General features: G+C 58.7%; 12 non-coding genes across 12 annotated transcripts; 4 read left to right on the forward strand and 8 right to left on the reverse strand.

The window, feature by feature from the left end:
* Positions 1-477: 477 nt before the first annotated feature.
* On the reverse strand, positions 478-549 carry TRNAE-UUC (transfer RNA glutamic acid (anticodon UUC)). Its single transcript has one exon. It is a non-coding gene; the product is annotated as a tRNA-Glu (tRNA).
* A 243-nt stretch (positions 550-792) lies between these two features.
* On the forward strand, positions 793-875 carry TRNAL-UAA (transfer RNA leucine (anticodon UAA)). Its single transcript has one exon. It is a non-coding gene; the product is annotated as a tRNA-Leu (tRNA).
* Positions 876-1976: 1101 nt separating this feature from the next.
* TRNAE-CUC (transfer RNA glutamic acid (anticodon CUC)) lies at positions 1977-2048 on the reverse strand. The gene has a single exon. It is a non-coding gene; the product is annotated as a tRNA-Glu (tRNA).
* Positions 2049-2673: 625 nt separating this feature from the next.
* On the reverse strand, positions 2674-2745 carry TRNAE-UUC (transfer RNA glutamic acid (anticodon UUC)). Its single transcript has one exon. It is a non-coding gene; the product is annotated as a tRNA-Glu (tRNA).
* Positions 2746-2988: 243 nt separating this feature from the next.
* On the forward strand, positions 2989-3071 carry TRNAL-UAA (transfer RNA leucine (anticodon UAA)). Its single transcript has one exon. It is a non-coding gene; the product is annotated as a tRNA-Leu (tRNA).
* Positions 3072-4172: 1101 nt separating this feature from the next.
* On the reverse strand, positions 4173-4244 carry TRNAE-CUC (transfer RNA glutamic acid (anticodon CUC)). The gene has a single exon. It is a non-coding gene; the product is annotated as a tRNA-Glu (tRNA).
* A 625-nt stretch (positions 4245-4869) lies between these two features.
* On the reverse strand, positions 4870-4941 carry TRNAE-UUC (transfer RNA glutamic acid (anticodon UUC)). The gene has a single exon. It is a non-coding gene; the product is annotated as a tRNA-Glu (tRNA).
* A 243-nt stretch (positions 4942-5184) lies between these two features.
* TRNAL-UAA (transfer RNA leucine (anticodon UAA)) lies at positions 5185-5267 on the forward strand. Its single transcript has one exon. It is a non-coding gene; the product is annotated as a tRNA-Leu (tRNA).
* A 1101-nt stretch (positions 5268-6368) lies between these two features.
* TRNAE-CUC (transfer RNA glutamic acid (anticodon CUC)) lies at positions 6369-6440 on the reverse strand. The gene has a single exon. It is a non-coding gene; the product is annotated as a tRNA-Glu (tRNA).
* Positions 6441-7065: 625 nt separating this feature from the next.
* Positions 7066-7137, reverse strand: TRNAE-UUC (transfer RNA glutamic acid (anticodon UUC)). The gene has a single exon. It is a non-coding gene; the product is annotated as a tRNA-Glu (tRNA).
* Positions 7138-7380: 243 nt separating this feature from the next.
* On the forward strand, positions 7381-7463 carry TRNAL-UAA (transfer RNA leucine (anticodon UAA)). The gene has a single exon. It is a non-coding gene; the product is annotated as a tRNA-Leu (tRNA).
* Positions 7464-8573: 1110 nt separating this feature from the next.
* On the reverse strand, positions 8574-8645 carry TRNAE-CUC (transfer RNA glutamic acid (anticodon CUC)). The gene has a single exon. It is a non-coding gene; the product is annotated as a tRNA-Glu (tRNA).
* Positions 8646-16034: the final 7389 nt, after the last annotated feature.

The following is a 16034-nucleotide window of genomic DNA, read 5'->3' on the forward strand; positions in this document are numbered from 1 at the left end:
CACAGGCCATCCTCTCCCCCTTGCTACTGAACCGATGAATTCCTGTACAATCGGGATCCACGGGAAAACACAAGAGGGACATCTAGTGGCTGCTGATGGCGCACAGACAGCTGGAACACTTTCTCAACCCTGTCTCGTTATTCAGCTTGCTGGAAGAATACATTGCTCTTAAGCGATTCAAGAGTGCAAGGGAGAAGAGTGCTCCAAAGTAGATGTATGCATCACAGCAGGGGTTTCCAGCAATTTACCTTTCTGGTGAGCTGGTACTGCACTTTACACACACATAGAGCACCAGACTGGGTGGAGGAGTGCGTGCGCATAAAGGTGGCTGAGGGCAATGGGAGCAAAACAACCTGGGGCACAGGGGACCCAGTCCCTTTCCTCCTCTTTCGTTCATGGGTAGGGGTACCTTTTTAAGGACCTTCGTTAAAAAAAGCTACTGGGACAAAACACTCAAATCTATGCTTTAGAGGTATCTTCCCTGACCGGGAATCGAACCCGGGCCGCGGCGGTGAAAGCGCCGAATCCTAGCCACTAGACCACCAGGGAGGAGATGCTCTTGGGTGCTTGCCTTGCTCACCCCCTTATTGTGACTAAGCTAACTCCATTATAAAAATTGCCCGTAAAGTCCGAGTGGGAGAATGTTAGGTGTCACACAGTGTGTTTGTCATAAGCAATTACCTTTAGCCTCCTGCAAAAGCCTTTTAATTCCGCAAACAGCTCTTGCTGGACAGCCGGTGCTGCAGCAGCCAGCAGAAAAAGGGAGTTGAGTAAAGCTGGGCCTTGGGTCTCACCAGGGTGGCTGAGTGGTTAAGGCGTTGGACTTAAGATCCAATGGACGTTTGTCCGCATGGGTTCGAGCCCCATTCCTGGTATGGGTTTTCAGCTGCTTTGTAAGAAAGTGCAGATGCTTTTGAAAAGCATTTTCCTGCGCCCTTCCACTGCCCCTCTCCAACAGTCCCCATTCAAGTCTCAGCTGTGGGGTCTGCTGCTATTCTGCTACCAGCATGGATGCTTCCCAAAGCAATGCAGTGCCATCTACGCAGATCCCCTGCTTAGAGAAATACACCTCCTATATCTTTTCCCACTGAAGGGAGCAGGAGGAAGTACTTGCTTCCTGGGGAACATGGGTCTGCCCCTGGAATTTTTTAACCCGGCTCTTGCAGATTTCTCCCCTTTTTTGATTTCACCTACAAGCTCTCCCTTGCCAGAGGAGCAGGATCTGCTGATGCAGGCCCGGCTGGCTCAAACGTGCAAAGGCTTTTCCCCAAACCTCTGGGGGAAAATTGAGGAGAGTTCCCTCCTCTCGCCTTCCGAACGGGCTTCCAAACGGGCAATGCCCTGACGGGTCCCCCACAACCCGTCCTGCCCACAGCCACACCCCTGTATAAGAGGGTGACCCATGTCCCTCACCCTCCATGTTCGAACGGAAGGCACCGTCTGTCCTGAGGGGTGTACCAGACAGGCATCTCTCCAGCCAGGCAGACCCCTGCAGCACCCGTTAAGCTCCAAAGCCTATACATTCCCAAGATGCCACAGGTCAGTATGCAAATCAGACTGCCCTGGCCACACCCTCCCTGTGGCTGGCCTCTGCTTTTTTCCGTACGTGCAGCTCAGTTTTTTCTTACCCAGATCCAGACTTCCATTTTAGCAAAAAGGTGGGTTGCAATGGGTCCAGGATGCCATTTGGAAACAAAGCCTGCAGGCCTGTCAAAGGAGACTTCCTGCCGCACGCCATGTGGTCAGAAGCCTACAAAAGGAATTGCACTTTGGAATACAGGGTCTCACTTGCTCAAGAGCCTTGCACAAGTGACTTTCCACCCGCTGTGGAAAGCAGCTATAAAGGGACCTTGCGAAAATGATATTTGGAGCTATACTGCGTGATGCTAGGCAAACTGTGAGTCAGAAAGCAACTTCATTTTGAGAAGCCCGCGACCTACGGGAAGGAAAAGTTTCCAAGGGCAGAAGAAGGACTTTTCCCTGACCGGGAATCGAACCCGGGCCGCGGCGGTGAGAGCGCCGAATCCTAACCACTAGACCACCAGGGAGCCCAGTGCCATGCAGCAAAAGTTCATACACTGCTTTCCGAATGACAAAGCTCATGGGGGCTGAAAGCTTATTTTTCACTACAGCACATATGAATCAGAAATTGAAAAAATCCTCATAATGCCACCCGACTGTCTGTCACTTCCAAGCACAGGCCATCCTCTCCCCCTTGCTACTGAACCGATGAATTCCTGTACAATCGGGATCCACGGGAAAACACAAGAGGGACACCTAGTGGCTGCTGATGGCGCACAGACAGCTGGAACACTTTCTCAACCCTGTCTCGTTATTCAGCTTGCTGGAAGAATACATTGCTCTTAAGCGATTCAAGAGTGCAAGGGAGAAGAGTGCTCCAAAGTAGATGTATGCATCACAGCAGGGGTTTCCAGCAATTTACCTTTCTGGTGAGCTGGTACTGCACTTTACACACACATAGAGCACCAGACTGGGTGGAGGAGTGCGTGCGCATAAAGGTGGCTGAGGGCAATGGGAGCAAAACAACCTGGGGCACAGGGGACCCAGTCCCTTTCCTCCTCTTTCGTTCATGGGTAGGGGTACCTTTTTAAGGACCTTCGTTTAAAAAAAGCTACTGGGACAAAACACTCAAATCTATGCTTTAGAGGTATCTTCCCTGACCGGGAATCGAACCCGGGCCACGGCGGTGAAAGCGCCGAATCCTAGCCACTAGACCACCAGGGAGGAGATGCTCTTGTCTGCTTGCCTTGCTCACCCACTTATTGTGACTAAGCTAACTCCAATATAAAAATTGCCCGTAAAGTCCGAGTGGGAGAAAGTTAGGTGTCACACAGTGTGTTTGTCATAAGCAATTACCTTCAGCCTCCTGCAAAAGCCTTTTAATTCCGCAAACAGCTCTTGCTGGACAGCCGGTGCTGCAGCAGCCAGCAGAAAAAGGGAGTTGAGTAAAGCTGGGCCTTGGGTCTCACGAGGGTGGCCGAGTGGTTAAGGCGTTGGACTTAAGATCCAATGGACGTTTGTCCGCATGGGTTCGAGCCCTATTCCTGGTATGGGTTTTCAGCTGCTTTGTAAGAAAGTGCAGATGCTTTTGAAAAGCATTTTCCTGCGCCCTTCCACTGCCCCTCTCCAACAGTCCCCATTCAAGTCTCAGCTGTGGGGTCTGCTGCTATTCTGCTACCAGCATGGATGCTTCCCAAAGCAATGCAGTGCCATCTACGCAGATCCCCTGCTTAGAGAAATACACCTCCTATATCTTTTCCCACTGAAGGGAGCAGGAGGAAGTACTTGCTTCCTGGGGAACATGGGTCTGCCCCTGGAATTTTTTAACCCGGCTCTTGCAGATTTCTCCCCTTTTTTGATTTCACCTACAAGCTCTCCCTTGCCAGAGGAGCAGGATCTGCTGATGCAGGCCCGGCTGGCTCAAACGTGCAAAGGCTTTTCCCCAAACCTCTGGGGGAAAATTGAGGAGAGTTCCCTCCTCTCGCCTTCCGAACGGGCTTCCAAACGGGCAATGCCCTGACGGGTCCCCCACAACCCGTCCTGCCCACAGCCACACCCCTGTATAAGAGGGTGACCCATGTCCCTCACCCTCCATGTTCGAACGGAAGGCACCGTCTGTCCTGAGGGGTGTACCAGACAGGCATCTCTCCAGCCAGGCAGACCCCTGCAGCACCCGTTAAGCTCCAAAGCCTATACATTCCCAAGATGCCACAGGTCAGTATGCAAATCAGACTGCCCTGGCCACACCCTCCCTGTGGCTGGCCTCTGCTTTTTTCCGTACGTGCAGCTCAGTTTTTTCTTACCCAGATCCAGACTTCCATTTTAGCAAAAAGGTGGGTTGCAATGGGTCCAGGATGCCATTTGGAAACAAAGCCTGCAGGCCTGTCAAAGGAGACTTCCTGCCGCACGCCATGTGGTCAGAAGCCTACAAAAGGAATTGCACTTTGGAATACAGGGTCTCACTTGCTCAAGAGCCTTGCACAAGTGACTTTCCTCCCGCTGTGGAAAGCAGCTATAAAGGGACCTTGCGAAAATGATATTTGGAGCTATACTGCGTGATGCTAGGCAAACTGTGAGTCAGAAAGCAACTTCATTTTGAGAAGCCCGCGACCTACGGGAAGGAAAAGTTTTCAAGGGCAGAAGAAGGACTTTTCCCTGACCGGAAATCGAACCCGGGCCGCGGCGGTGAGAGCGCCGAATCCTAACCACTAGACCACCAGGGAGCCCAGTGCCATGCAGCAAAAGTTCATACACTGCTTTCCGAATGACAAAGCTCATGGGGGCTGAAAGCTTATTTTTCACTACAGCACATATGAATCAGAAATTGAAAAAATCCTCATAATGCCACCCGACTGTCTGTCACTTCCAAGCACAGGCCATCCTCTCCCCCTTGCTACTGAACCGATGAATTCCTGTACAATCGGGATCCACGGGAAAACACAAGAGGGACACCTAGTGGCTGCTGATGGCGCACAGACAGCTGGAACACTTTCTCAACCCTGTCTCGTTATTCAGCTTGCTGGAAGAATACATTGCTCTTAAGCGATTCAAGAGTGCAAGGGAGAAGAGTGCTCCAAAGTAGATGTATGCATCACAGCAGGGGTTTCCAGCAATTTACCTTTCTGGTGAGCTGGTACTGCACTTTACACACACATACAGCACCAGACTGGGTGGAGGAGTGCGTGCGCATAAAGGTGGCTGAGGGCAATGGGAGCAAAACAACCTGGGGCACAGGGGACCCAGTCCCTTTCCTCCTCTTTCGTTCATGGGTAGGGGTACCTTTTTAAGGACCTTCGTTTAAAAAAAGCTACTGGGACAAAACACTCAAATCTATGCTTTAGAGGTATCTTCCCTGACCGGGAATCGAACCCGGGCCGCGGCGGTGAAAGCACCGAATCCTAGCCACTAGACCACCAGTGAGGAGATGCTCTTGTGTGCTTGCCTTGCTCACCCCCTTATTGTGACTAAGCTAACTCCAATATAAAAATTGCCCGTAAAGTCCGAGTGGGAGAAAGTTAGGTGTCACACAGTGTGTTTGTCATAAGCAATTACCTTCAGCCTCCTGCAAAAGCCTTTTAATTCCGCAAACAGCTCTTGCTGGACAGCCGGTGCTGCAGCAGCCAGCAGAAAAAGGGAGTTGAGTAAAGCTGGGCCTTGGGTCTCACCAGGGTGGCCGAGTGGTTAAGGCGTTGGACTTAAGATCCAATGGACGTTTGTCCGCATGGGTTCGAGCCCAATTCCTGGTATGGGTTTTCAGCTGCTTTGTAAGAAAGTGCAGATGCTTTTGAAAAGCATTTTCCTGCGCCCTTCCACTGCCCCTCTCCAACAGTCCCCATTCAAGTCTCAGCTGTGGGGTCTGCTGCTATTCTGCTACCAGCATGGATGCTTCCCAAAGCAATGCAGTGCCATCTACGCAGATCCCCTGCTTAGAGAAATACACCTCCTATATCTTTTCCCACTGAAGGGAGCAGGAGGAAGTACTTGCTTCCTGGGGTACATGGGTCTGCCCCTGGAATTTTTTAACCCGGCTCTTGCAGATTTCTCCCCTTTTTTGATTTCACCTACAAGCTCTCCCTTGCCAGAGGAGCAGGATCTGCTGATGCAGGCCCGGCTGGCTCAAACGTGCAAAGGCTTTTCCCCAAACCTCTGGGGGAAAATTGAGGAGAGTTCCCTCCTCTCGCCTTCCGAACGGGCTTCCAAACGGGCAATGCCCTGACGGGTCCCCCACAACCCGTCCTGCCCACAGCCACACCCCTGTATAAGAGGGTGACCCATGTCCCTCACCCTCCATGTTCGAACGGAAGGCACCGTCTGTCCTGAGGGGTGTACCAGACAGGCATCTCTCCAGCCAGGCAGACCCCTGCAGCACCCGTTAAGCTCCAAAGCCTATACATTCCCAAGATGCCACAGGTCAGTATGCAAATCAGACTGCCCTGGCCACACCCTCCCTGTGGCTGGCCTCTGCTTTTTTCCGTACGTGCAGCTCAGTTTTTTCTTACCCAGATCCAGACTTCCATTTTAGCAAAAAGGTGGGTTGCAATGGGTCCAGGATGCCATTTGGAAACAAAGCCTGCAGGCCTGTCAAAGGAGACTTCCTGCCGCACGCCATGTGGTCAGAAGCCTACAAAAGGAATTGCACTTTGGAATACAGGGTCTCACTTGCTCAAGAGCCTTGCACAAGTGACTTTCCTCCCGCTGTGGAAAGCAGCTATAAAGGGACCTTGCGAAAATGATATTTGGAGCTATACTGCGTGATGCTAGGCAAACTGTGAGTCAGAAAGCAACTTCATTTTGAGAAGCCCGCGACCTACGGGAAGGAAAAGTTTTCAAGGGCAGAAGAAGGACTTTTCCCTGACCGGGAATCGAACCCGGGCCGCGGCGGTGAGAGCGCCGAATCCTAACCACTAGACCACCAGGGAGCCCAGTGCCATGCAGCAAAAGTTCATACACTGCTTTCCGAATGACAAAGCTCATGGGGGCTGAAAGCTTATTTTTCTCTACAGCACATATGAATCAGAAATTGAAAAAATCCTCATAATGCCACCCGACTGTCTGTCACTTCCAAGCACAGGCCATCCTCTCCCCCTTGCTACTGAACCGATGAATTCCTGTACAATCGGGATCCACGGGAAAACACAAGAGGGACACCTAGTGGCTGCTGATGGCGCACAGACAGCTGGAACACTTTCTCAACCCTGTCTCGTTATTCAGCTTGCTGGAAGAATACATTGCTCTTAAGCGATTCAAGAGTGCAAGGGAGAAGAGTGCTCCAAAGTAGATGTATGCATCACAGCAGGGGTTTCCAGCAATTTACCTTTCTGGTGAGCTGGTACTGCACTTTACACACACATAGAGCACCAGACTGGGTGGAGGAGTGCGTGCGCATAAAGGTGGCTGAGGGCAATGGGAGCAAAACAACCTGGGGCACAGGGGACCCAGTCCCTTTCCTCCTCTTTCGTTCATGGGTAGGGGTACCTTTTTAAGGACCTTCGTTTAAAAAAAGCTACTGGGACAAAACACTCAAATCTATGCTTTAGAGGTATCTTCCCTGACCGGGAATCGAACCCGGGCCGCGGCGGTGAAAGCGCCGAATCCTAGCCACTAGACCACCAGGGAGGAGATGCTCTTGTGTGCTTGCCTTGCTCACCTCCTTATTGTGACTAAGCTAACTCCAATATAAAAATTGCCCGTAAAGTCCGAGTGGGAGAAAGTTAGGTGTCACACAGTGTGTTTGTCATAAGAATTTACCTTTAGCCTCCTGCAAAAGCCTTTTAACTCCGCAAACAGCTCTTGCTGGACAGCCGGTGCTGCAGCAGCCAGCAGAAAAAGGGAGTTGAGTAAAGCTGGGCCTTGGGTCTCACCAGGGTGGCCGAGTGGTTAAGGCGTTGGACTTAAGATCCAATGGACGTTTGTCCGCATGGGTTCGAGCCCCATTCCTGGTATGGGTTTTCAGCTGCTTTGTAAGAAAGTGCAGATGCTTTTGAAAAGCATTTTCCTGCGCCCTTCCACTGCCCCTCTCCAACAGTCCCCATTCAAGTCTCAGCTGTGGGGTCTGCTGCTATTCTGCTACCAGCATGGATGCTTCCCAAAGCAATGCAGTGCCATCTACGCAGATCCCCTGCTTAGAGAAATACACCTCCTATATCTTTTCCCACTGAAGGGAGCAGGAGGAAGTACTTGCTTCCTGGGGAACATGGGTCTGCCCCTGGAATTTTTTAACCCGGCTCTTGCAGATTTCTCCCTTTTTTTGATTTCACCTACAAGCTCTCCCTTGCCAGAGGAGCAGGATCTGCTGATGCAGGCCCGGCTGGCTCAAACGTGCAAAGGCTTTTCCCCAAACCTCTGGGGGAAAATTGAGGAGAGTTCCCTGCCCCCGCCTCCTCTCGCCTTCCGAACGGGCTTCCAAACGGGCAATGCCCTGACGGGTCCCCCACAACCCATCCTGCCCACAGCCACACCCCTGTATAAGAGGGTGACCCATGTCCCTCACCCTCCATGTTCGAACGGAAGGCACCGTCTGTCCTGAGGGGTGTACCAGACAGGCATCTCTCCAGCCAGGCAGACCCCTGCAGCACCCGTTAAGCTCCAAAGCCTATACATTCCCAAGATGCCACAGGTCAGTATGCAAATCAGACAGCCCTGGCCACACCCTCCCTGTGGCTGGCCTCTGCTTTTTTCCGTACGTGCAGCTCAGTTTTTTCTTACCCAGATCCAGACTTCCATTTTAGCAAAAAGGTGGGTTGCAATGGGTCCAGGATGCCATTTGGAAAAAAAACTGCAGGCCTGTCAAAGGAGACTTCCTGCCGCACGCCATGTGGTCAGAAGCCTACAAAAGGAATTGCACTTTGGAATACAGGGTCTCACTTGCTCAAGAGCCTTACACAAGTGACTTTCCTCCCGCTGTGGAAAGCAGCTATAAAGGGACCTTGCGAAAATGATATTTGGAGCTATACTGCGTGATGCTAGGGAAACTGTGAGTCAGAAAGCAACTTCATTTTGAGAAGCCCGCGACCTACGGGAAGGAAAAGTTTTGAAGGGAAGAAGAAGGACTTTTCCCTGACCGGGAATCGAACCCGGGCCGCGGCGGTGAGAGCGCCGAATCCTAACCACTAGACCACCAGGGAGCCCAGTGCCATGCCGCAAAAGTTCATACACTGCTTTCCGAATGACAAAGCTCATGGGGGCTGAAAGCTTATTTTTCTCTACAGCACATATGAATCAGAAATTGAAAAAATCCTCATAATGCCACCCGACTGTCTGTCACTTCCAAGCACAGGCCATCCTCTCCCCCTTGCTACTGAACCGATGAATTCCTGTACAATCGGGATCCACGGGAAAACACAAGAGGGACACCTAGTGGCTGCTGATGGCGCACAGACAGCTGGAACACTTTCTCAACCCTGTCTCGTTATTCAGCTTGCTGGAAGAATACATTGCTCTTAAGCGATTCAAGAGTGCAAGGGAGAAGAGTGCTCCAAAGTAGATGTATGCATCACAGCAGGGGTTTCCAGCAATTTACCTTTCTGGTGAGCTGGTACTGCACTTTACACACACATAGAGCACCAGACTGGGTGGAGGAGTGCGTGCGCATAAAGGTGGCTGAGGGCAATGGGAGCAAAACAACCTGGGGCACAGGGGACCCAGTCCCTTTCCTCCTCTTTCATTCATAGGTAGGGGTACCTTTTTAAGGACCTTCGTTTAAAAAAAGCTACTGGGACAAAACACTCAAATCTATGCTTTAGAGGTATCTTCCCTGACCGGGAATCGAACCCAGGCCGCGGCGGTGAAAGCGCCGAATCCTAGCCACTAGACCAGGGGTGCCCAAACCTGTCCTGGCGGGCCGTATCCATGCCAGATTTTTGGGATATCCCCATCTGGTGATCACGGTTCGATCCCCGGCGCCGGCGGCAGATCAGAGTGCCCAGGACGGGGTCCATGTGACCCGGGCAGTCCTATCCCCTGGGTGTACGTGGTTGTCCGACATGTCGGTCGTATTTGCTTTTACGTACCGGATCGGAATCGGCCCCCATAAAATCGTACGTAAAGTATATAGCAAATCAACCTGAAATCTGCTGGGTCAGAAAGGGCTCGATTCCGATCCGTGTCGGAAGGTTAGGAGTCCGTACGAATTTGTCGGGACGGCATGGCAGAGTGCCCGGGATGGGCTCCATGGCTCTTGGGCAGTCGTCCCCCGGGCGTCCGGGGCTCCATCCAGGCCGACGGCATGGCAGAGTGCCCGGGACGGGCTCCATGCGTCCCGGGCATTCGTCCCCCGGGCGTCCGGGGCTCCATCCAGGCCGGCGGCAAGGCATTGTGCCCGGGTCGGGCTCCATGCGTCCCGGGCATTCGTCCCCCGGGCGCCTGAAACTGCTGGGTCAGAGAGGGCTCGATTCCGATCCGTGTCGTAAGGTTAGGAGTCCGTACGAATTTGTCGGGACGGCATGGCAGAGTGCCCGGGACGGGCTCCATGCGTCCCGGGCATTCGTCCCCCGGGCGTCCGGGGCTACATCCAGGCTGACGGTATGGCAGAGTGCCCGGGTCGGGCTCCATGGTTTTCACGGTGGTCCTCCCCTGGGTGTCAGGGGGCTCCTGGCCGACGGCATGGAAAAGTACCCAGGACGGGCTCCATGCGTCCCGGGCATTTGTCCCCCGGGCGTCCGGGGCTCCATCCAGGCCGACGGCATGGCAGAGTGCCCGGGTCGGGCTCCATGGTTTCCAGGGTGGTCCTCCCCAGGGTGTCGGGGCGCTCCAGGCCGAAGGCATGGAAAAGTGCCCAGGACGGGCTCCATGCGTCCCGGGCATTTGTCCCCCGGGCGTCCGGGGCTCCATCCAGGCCGACGGCATGGCAGAGTGCCCGGGTCGGGCTCCATGGCTTTCACGGTGGTCCTCCCCTGGGTGTCTGGGGGCTCCAGGCCGAAGGCATGGAAAAGTGCCCAGGACGGGCTCCATGCGTCCCGGGCACGGGCACGGGGACGGGGACAGGGTCGGGAGAGTCCAGGCGGCTTCACTTCCGTGTCCAGCCATCTGATCGCCCAGATTCCCTCGGCCATCTGGTCGCCCGGATCCCCTCGGGCATCTGGTCGCCCGCAACGCTTTCCTATGGTGCGACCAGATGGCCGAACTTCCCTGGAAGTCCCGATGAGGTGCCATTCGCCGCCCGGATCCCAGCGAGGGCTCCAGGAGGTTGGGTACATTCGCGCCTTGGGTCCCCTCTGTCACCTCGCGTGCACAGATTACAAGAAAAGGGGGTAATTTTCCTCCGGATTACTAGGGAGAAGGGTACGCCCGGACACCCCTCCGAGGCTGGTGGCTCTCTGCCATGGGGACCAGATGGGCTATGCCTGGGCAACACCTCCCTAGGCCACCCGGGGCTTCCTTCCTCCAGGCCAACTGCATGTCAAATTGCCCAGGACAGGCTCCATGGCTCCTGGGCAGTCGTCCCCCGGGCGTCCGGGGCTCCATCCAGGCTGACGGCATTGAAAAGTGCCCAGGACGGGCTCCATGCGTCCCGGGCATTCGTCCCCTGGGCGTCTGGGGCTCCATCTAGGCTGACGGTATGGCAGAGTGCCCGGGTCGGGCTCCATGGTTTTCACGGTGGTCCTCCCCTGGGTGTCTGGGGGCTCCAGGCCGACGGCATGTCACAGTGCCCAGGACGGGCTCCATGGGCCCCAGACAGCCCTCCCCCCGGGCGTTCGGGGCACATATCTCCAGGAGGCCAACGGCGTTGCAAAGTACCCGGAAAGGACTCCACGGGTACCGGGCAGTCCTCCCCGGGCGTCCGGGGCACCCATCTCCATGAGGCCAACGGCATTGGCAAAGTACCCGGGAGGGGCTCCACGGGTCCCGGGCAGGCCTCCCCCGGGCGTCCAGGGCACCCACCTCCAGGCCGACGGCATGTAAAAGTGCCCAGGACGGGCTCCATGGGTCCCGGGCAGCCCACCCCCGGGCATCTGGGGCACCCATCTCCAGGAGGCCAACGGCGTTGCAAAGTACCCGGGAAGGGCTCCACGGGTACCGGGCAGTCCTCCCCCGGGCATCCGGGGGCTCCCTTCTCCAGGCCGACGGCATGGTTCAATGCCCAGGACGGGACGTCAAGTGGCCAGGACGGGCTCCATGCGTCCCGGGCATTCGTCCCGGGACGGGGACGGGGTGGGGAAGAGTCCAGGCGGCTTCACCTCCATGCCCAGCCATCTGGTCGCCCGGATTCCCTCGGCCATCTGGTCGCCCGGATCCCCTCGGGCATCTGGTCGCCCGCAACGCTTTCCTATGGGGCGACCAGATGGCCGAACTTCCCTGGAAGTCCCGATGAGGTGCCATTCGCCGCCCGGATCCCAGCGAGGGCTCCAGGAGGTTGGGTACATTCGCGCCTTGGGTCCCCTCTGTCACCTCGCGTGCACAGATTACAAGAAAAGGGGGTAATTTTCCTCCGGATTACTAGGGAGAAGGGTACGCCCGGACACCCCTCCGAGGCTGGTGGTTCTCTGCCATGGGGACCAGATGGGCTATGCCTGGGCAACACCTCCCTAGGCCACCCGGGGCTTCCTTCCTCCAGGCCAACTGCATGTCAAATTGCCCAGGACGGGCTCCATGGCTCCTGGGCAGTCGTCCCCCGGGCGTCCGGGGCTCCATCCAGGCTGACGGCATTGAAAAGTGCCCAGGACGGGCTCCATGCGTCCCGGGCATTCGTCCCCTGGGCGTCCGGGGCTCCATCTAGGCTGACGGTATGGCACAGTGCCCGGGTCGGGCTCCATGGTTTTCACGGTGGTCCTCCCCTGGGTGTCTGGGGGCTCCAGGCCGAAGGCATGGAAAAGTGCCCAGGACGGGCTCCATGCGTCCCGGGCATTCGTCCCCCGGGCGTCCGGGGCACCCATCTCCATGAGGCCAACGGCATTGGCAAAGTACCCAGGACGGGCTCCATGGGTCCCGGGCAGACCTCCCCCCGGGCGTCCGGGGCTCCCACCTCCAGGCCGACGGAATGTCAAAGTACCCAGGACGGGCTCCATGGGTCCCGGGCAGCTTCCCCCGGGGCGTCCGGGGCACCCACCTCCAGGCCGACGGCATGTCAAAGTACCCAGGACGGGCTCCACGGGTCCCGGGCATTCCTCTCCCAGGTCGTCCGGGTCCTAGAGCTCCGGTGGTCCAACCTGCGCCTGAGGCCCAGCCGGGGTCCAAGAGCCCTGCCTTGCGTGGGCAGGCAGTCAGGAACCCTACCGCGAAGGCTTGGGATGGATGGGGAGCTGGGAGTCCTTTCGATCCCGGCCCTCTGGTCGCCCGCGATGCTTTCCAATGGGGCGACCAGATGGCCGGGCTTCCCTGGAAGTCCCGATGAGGTGCCATTCGGCTCCTGGATCCCAGCTAGGGCTCCATGAGGTCGGGTTCTTTTACGCCTTGGGTCCCCTCTGTCACCTCGCGTGCACGGATTGCAAGAAAGGGGGGTAATTTCCCTCCGGATTACTAGGGGCAGGGTACGCCCGGACACCTCTCCAGGGCTGGTGGTTCTCTGCCCGGGGGACCAGATGAGATATGCCTGGGCAACACCTCCCCCGGGCATCTGGGGGCTCCATTCTCCGGGCCAACGGCATGGCTCAATGCCCAGGACGGGCTCCACGTGTCCCGGACAGACCACCCCTGGGCGTCCGGGGCACCCATCTCCATGAGGCCAACGGGATGGCAAAGTACCCGGGAAGGGCTCCACGGGTCCCGGGCAGCCTTCCCCCGGGCGTCCGGGGCTCCCACCTTTAGGCCGACGGCATGTCACACTGCCCAGGACGGGCTCCATGGGCCCCGGACAGACCTCCCCCGGGCGTCCGGGGCACCCATCTCCAGGAGGCCAACGGGATGGCAAAGTACCCGGGAAGGGCTCCACGGGTCCCGGGCAGCCTTCCCCCGGGCGTCCGGGGCTCCCACCTCCAGGCCGACGGCATGTCACAGTGCCCAGGACGGGCTCCATGGGCCCCGGACAGCCCTCCCCCCGGGCGTTCGGGGCACATATCTCTAGGAGGCCAACGGCGTTGCAAAGTACCCGGAAAGGACTCCATGGGTACCGGGCAGTCCTCCCCCGGGCGTCCGGGGCACCCATCTCCATGAGGCCAACGGCATTGGCAAAGTACCCGGGAGGGGCTCCACGGGTCCCGGGCAGGCCTCCCCCGGGAGTCCAGGGCACCCACCTCCAGGCCGACGGCATGTAAAAGTGCCCAGGACGGGCTCCAGGGGTCCCGTGCAGCCCACCCCCGGGCATCTGGGGCACCCATCTCCAGGAGGCCAACGGCGTTGCAAAGTACCCGGGAAGGGCTCCACGGGTACCGGGCAGTCCTCCCCCGGGCGTCCGGGGGCTCCCTTCTCCAGGCCGACGGCATGGTTCAATGCCCAGGACGGGACGTCAAGTGGCCAGGACGGGCTCCATGCGTCCCGGGCATTCGTCCCGGGACGGAGACGGGGTGGGGAAGAGTCCAGGCGGCTTCACCTCCATGCCCAGCCATCTGGTCGCCCGGATTCCCTCGGCCATCTGGTCGCCCGGATCCCCTCGGGCATCTGGTCGCCTGCAACGCTTTCCTATGGGGGGGACCAGATGGCCGAACTTCCCTGGAAGTCTTAATGAGGTGCCATTCGCCTCCCGGATCCCAGCGAGGGCTCCATGAGGTCGGGTTCTTTCACGCCTTGGGTCCCCTCTGTCACCTCGCGTGCACAGATTGCAAGAAAGGGGGGTAATTTGCCTCCGGATTACTATGGGGCAGGGTATGCCCGGACACCCCTCCAGGGTTGGTGGTTCTCTGCCATGGGGACCAGATGGGATATGCCTGGGCAACACCTCCCTAGGCCACCCGGAGCTTCCTTCCTCCAGGCCAACTGCATGTCAAATTGCCCAGGACGGGCTCCATGGCTCTTGGGCAGTCGTCCCCCGGGCGTCCGGTGCTCCATCCAGGCCGACGGCATGGCAGAGTGCCCGGGACAGGCTCCATGCGTCCCGGGCCTTCGCCCCCCCGGGCGTCCGGGGCTCCATCCAGGCTGACGGCATGGCAGAGTGCCCGGGACGGGCTCCACGGGCCCCGGGCGTCCGGGGCTCCCTTCCCCGGGCCAGCGGCATGTCAGAGTGCCCAGGACAGGCTCCACGGGCCCCGGTCATCCGGGGCACCCTTCCCCGGGCCAGCGGCATGTCAGAGTGCCCAGGACCAGTTCCACGGGTCCCGGGCAGTCCTCCCCCCCGGGCGTCCGGGGCTCCCTTCCCCTGGCCAAAGCATTTCAGAGTGCCCAGGACGGGCTCCACGGGTTCCGGGCGTCCAGGTCTCCCTTCCCCGGGCCAACGGCTTGTCAGAGTGCCCAGGACGGGCTCCACGGGCCCCGGGCAGTCCTCCCCCCCGGGTGTCCGGGGCTCCCTTCCCCGGGCCAAAGCATTTCAGAGTGCCCAGGACGGGCTCCACGGGTTCCGGGCGTCCAGGTCTCCCTTCCCCGGGCCAACGGCTTGTCAGAGTGCCCAGGACGGGCTCCACGGGCCCCGGGCAGTCCTCCCCCCCGGGTGTCCGGGGCTCCCTTCCCCGGGCCAAAGCATTTCAGAGTGCCCAGGACGGGCTCCACGGGTCCCGGACGTCCGGGGCTCCCTTCCCCGGGCCAACGGCATACAGGAGTGCCCAGGACGGGCTCCACGGGTCCCGGACGTCCGGGGCTCCCTTCCCCGGGCCAACGGCATACAGGAGTGCCCAGGACGGGCTCCACAGGTCCCGGTCGTCTGGGGCTCCCTTCCCCGGGCCAACGGCTTGTCAGAGTGTCAAGGACGGGCTCCACGGGTCCCGGTCGTCTGGGGTCCCTCCCCCGGGCCAACAGCAGGTCAGAGTGCCCAGGACGGGCTCCACGGGTCCCGGGCAGCCCACCCCCCCGGGCGTTCGGGGCACCCATCTCCAGGAGGCCAACGGCGTTGCAAAGTACCCGGGAAGGGCTCCACGGGTACCGGGCAGTCCTCCCCCGGGCGTCCGGGGCTCCCTTCTCCAGGCCAACGGCATGGTTCAATGCCCAGGACGGGCTCCATGTGTCCCAGACAGACCTCCCCCGGGCGTCCGGGGCACCCATCTCCAGGCCAACGGCATGGCTCAATGCCCAGGACGGGCTCCATGGGTCCGGGGAGGTGTCCCATGCGCCTCCGGGCTTGGGAGCCCCGGCTGGGTCCAGGGGCCCCGCCGGGCCCCGGGTCGGGTGCTCCGGCCCTGGGCCCTGTCTCCCAGCCTGCCGCACTGCCAAGGGCCCGGGAAGGGGTTCCGATGTGCCCGGGGAGCCTCCCCTTGCTTGGCTGGGTTCAGGAGCAGTGGCTAGGGCCCCTGAGGGCCCGGAGAGGGCGGCCTCCCCACCCCGGGCTCTGTCCTTGGTCCTGCTGCGTGGCAGGGTGCCCGGGACGGGGTCCGGAGGGACCGGGGAGGCGTCCCATGCACCTCCGGGCTTGGGAGCCCCGGCTGCGTCCAGGGGCCCGGCCGGGCCCCGGGTCGGGTGCTCCGGCCCTGGGCCCTGTCTCCCAGCCTGCCGCACTG

This window comes from Lissotriton helveticus, chromosome 4_1 (assembly GCF_964261635.1).
Source record: "Lissotriton helveticus chromosome 4_1, aLisHel1.1, whole genome shotgun sequence".
Taxonomy (NCBI): domain Eukaryota; kingdom Metazoa; phylum Chordata; class Amphibia; order Caudata; family Salamandridae; genus Lissotriton; species Lissotriton helveticus.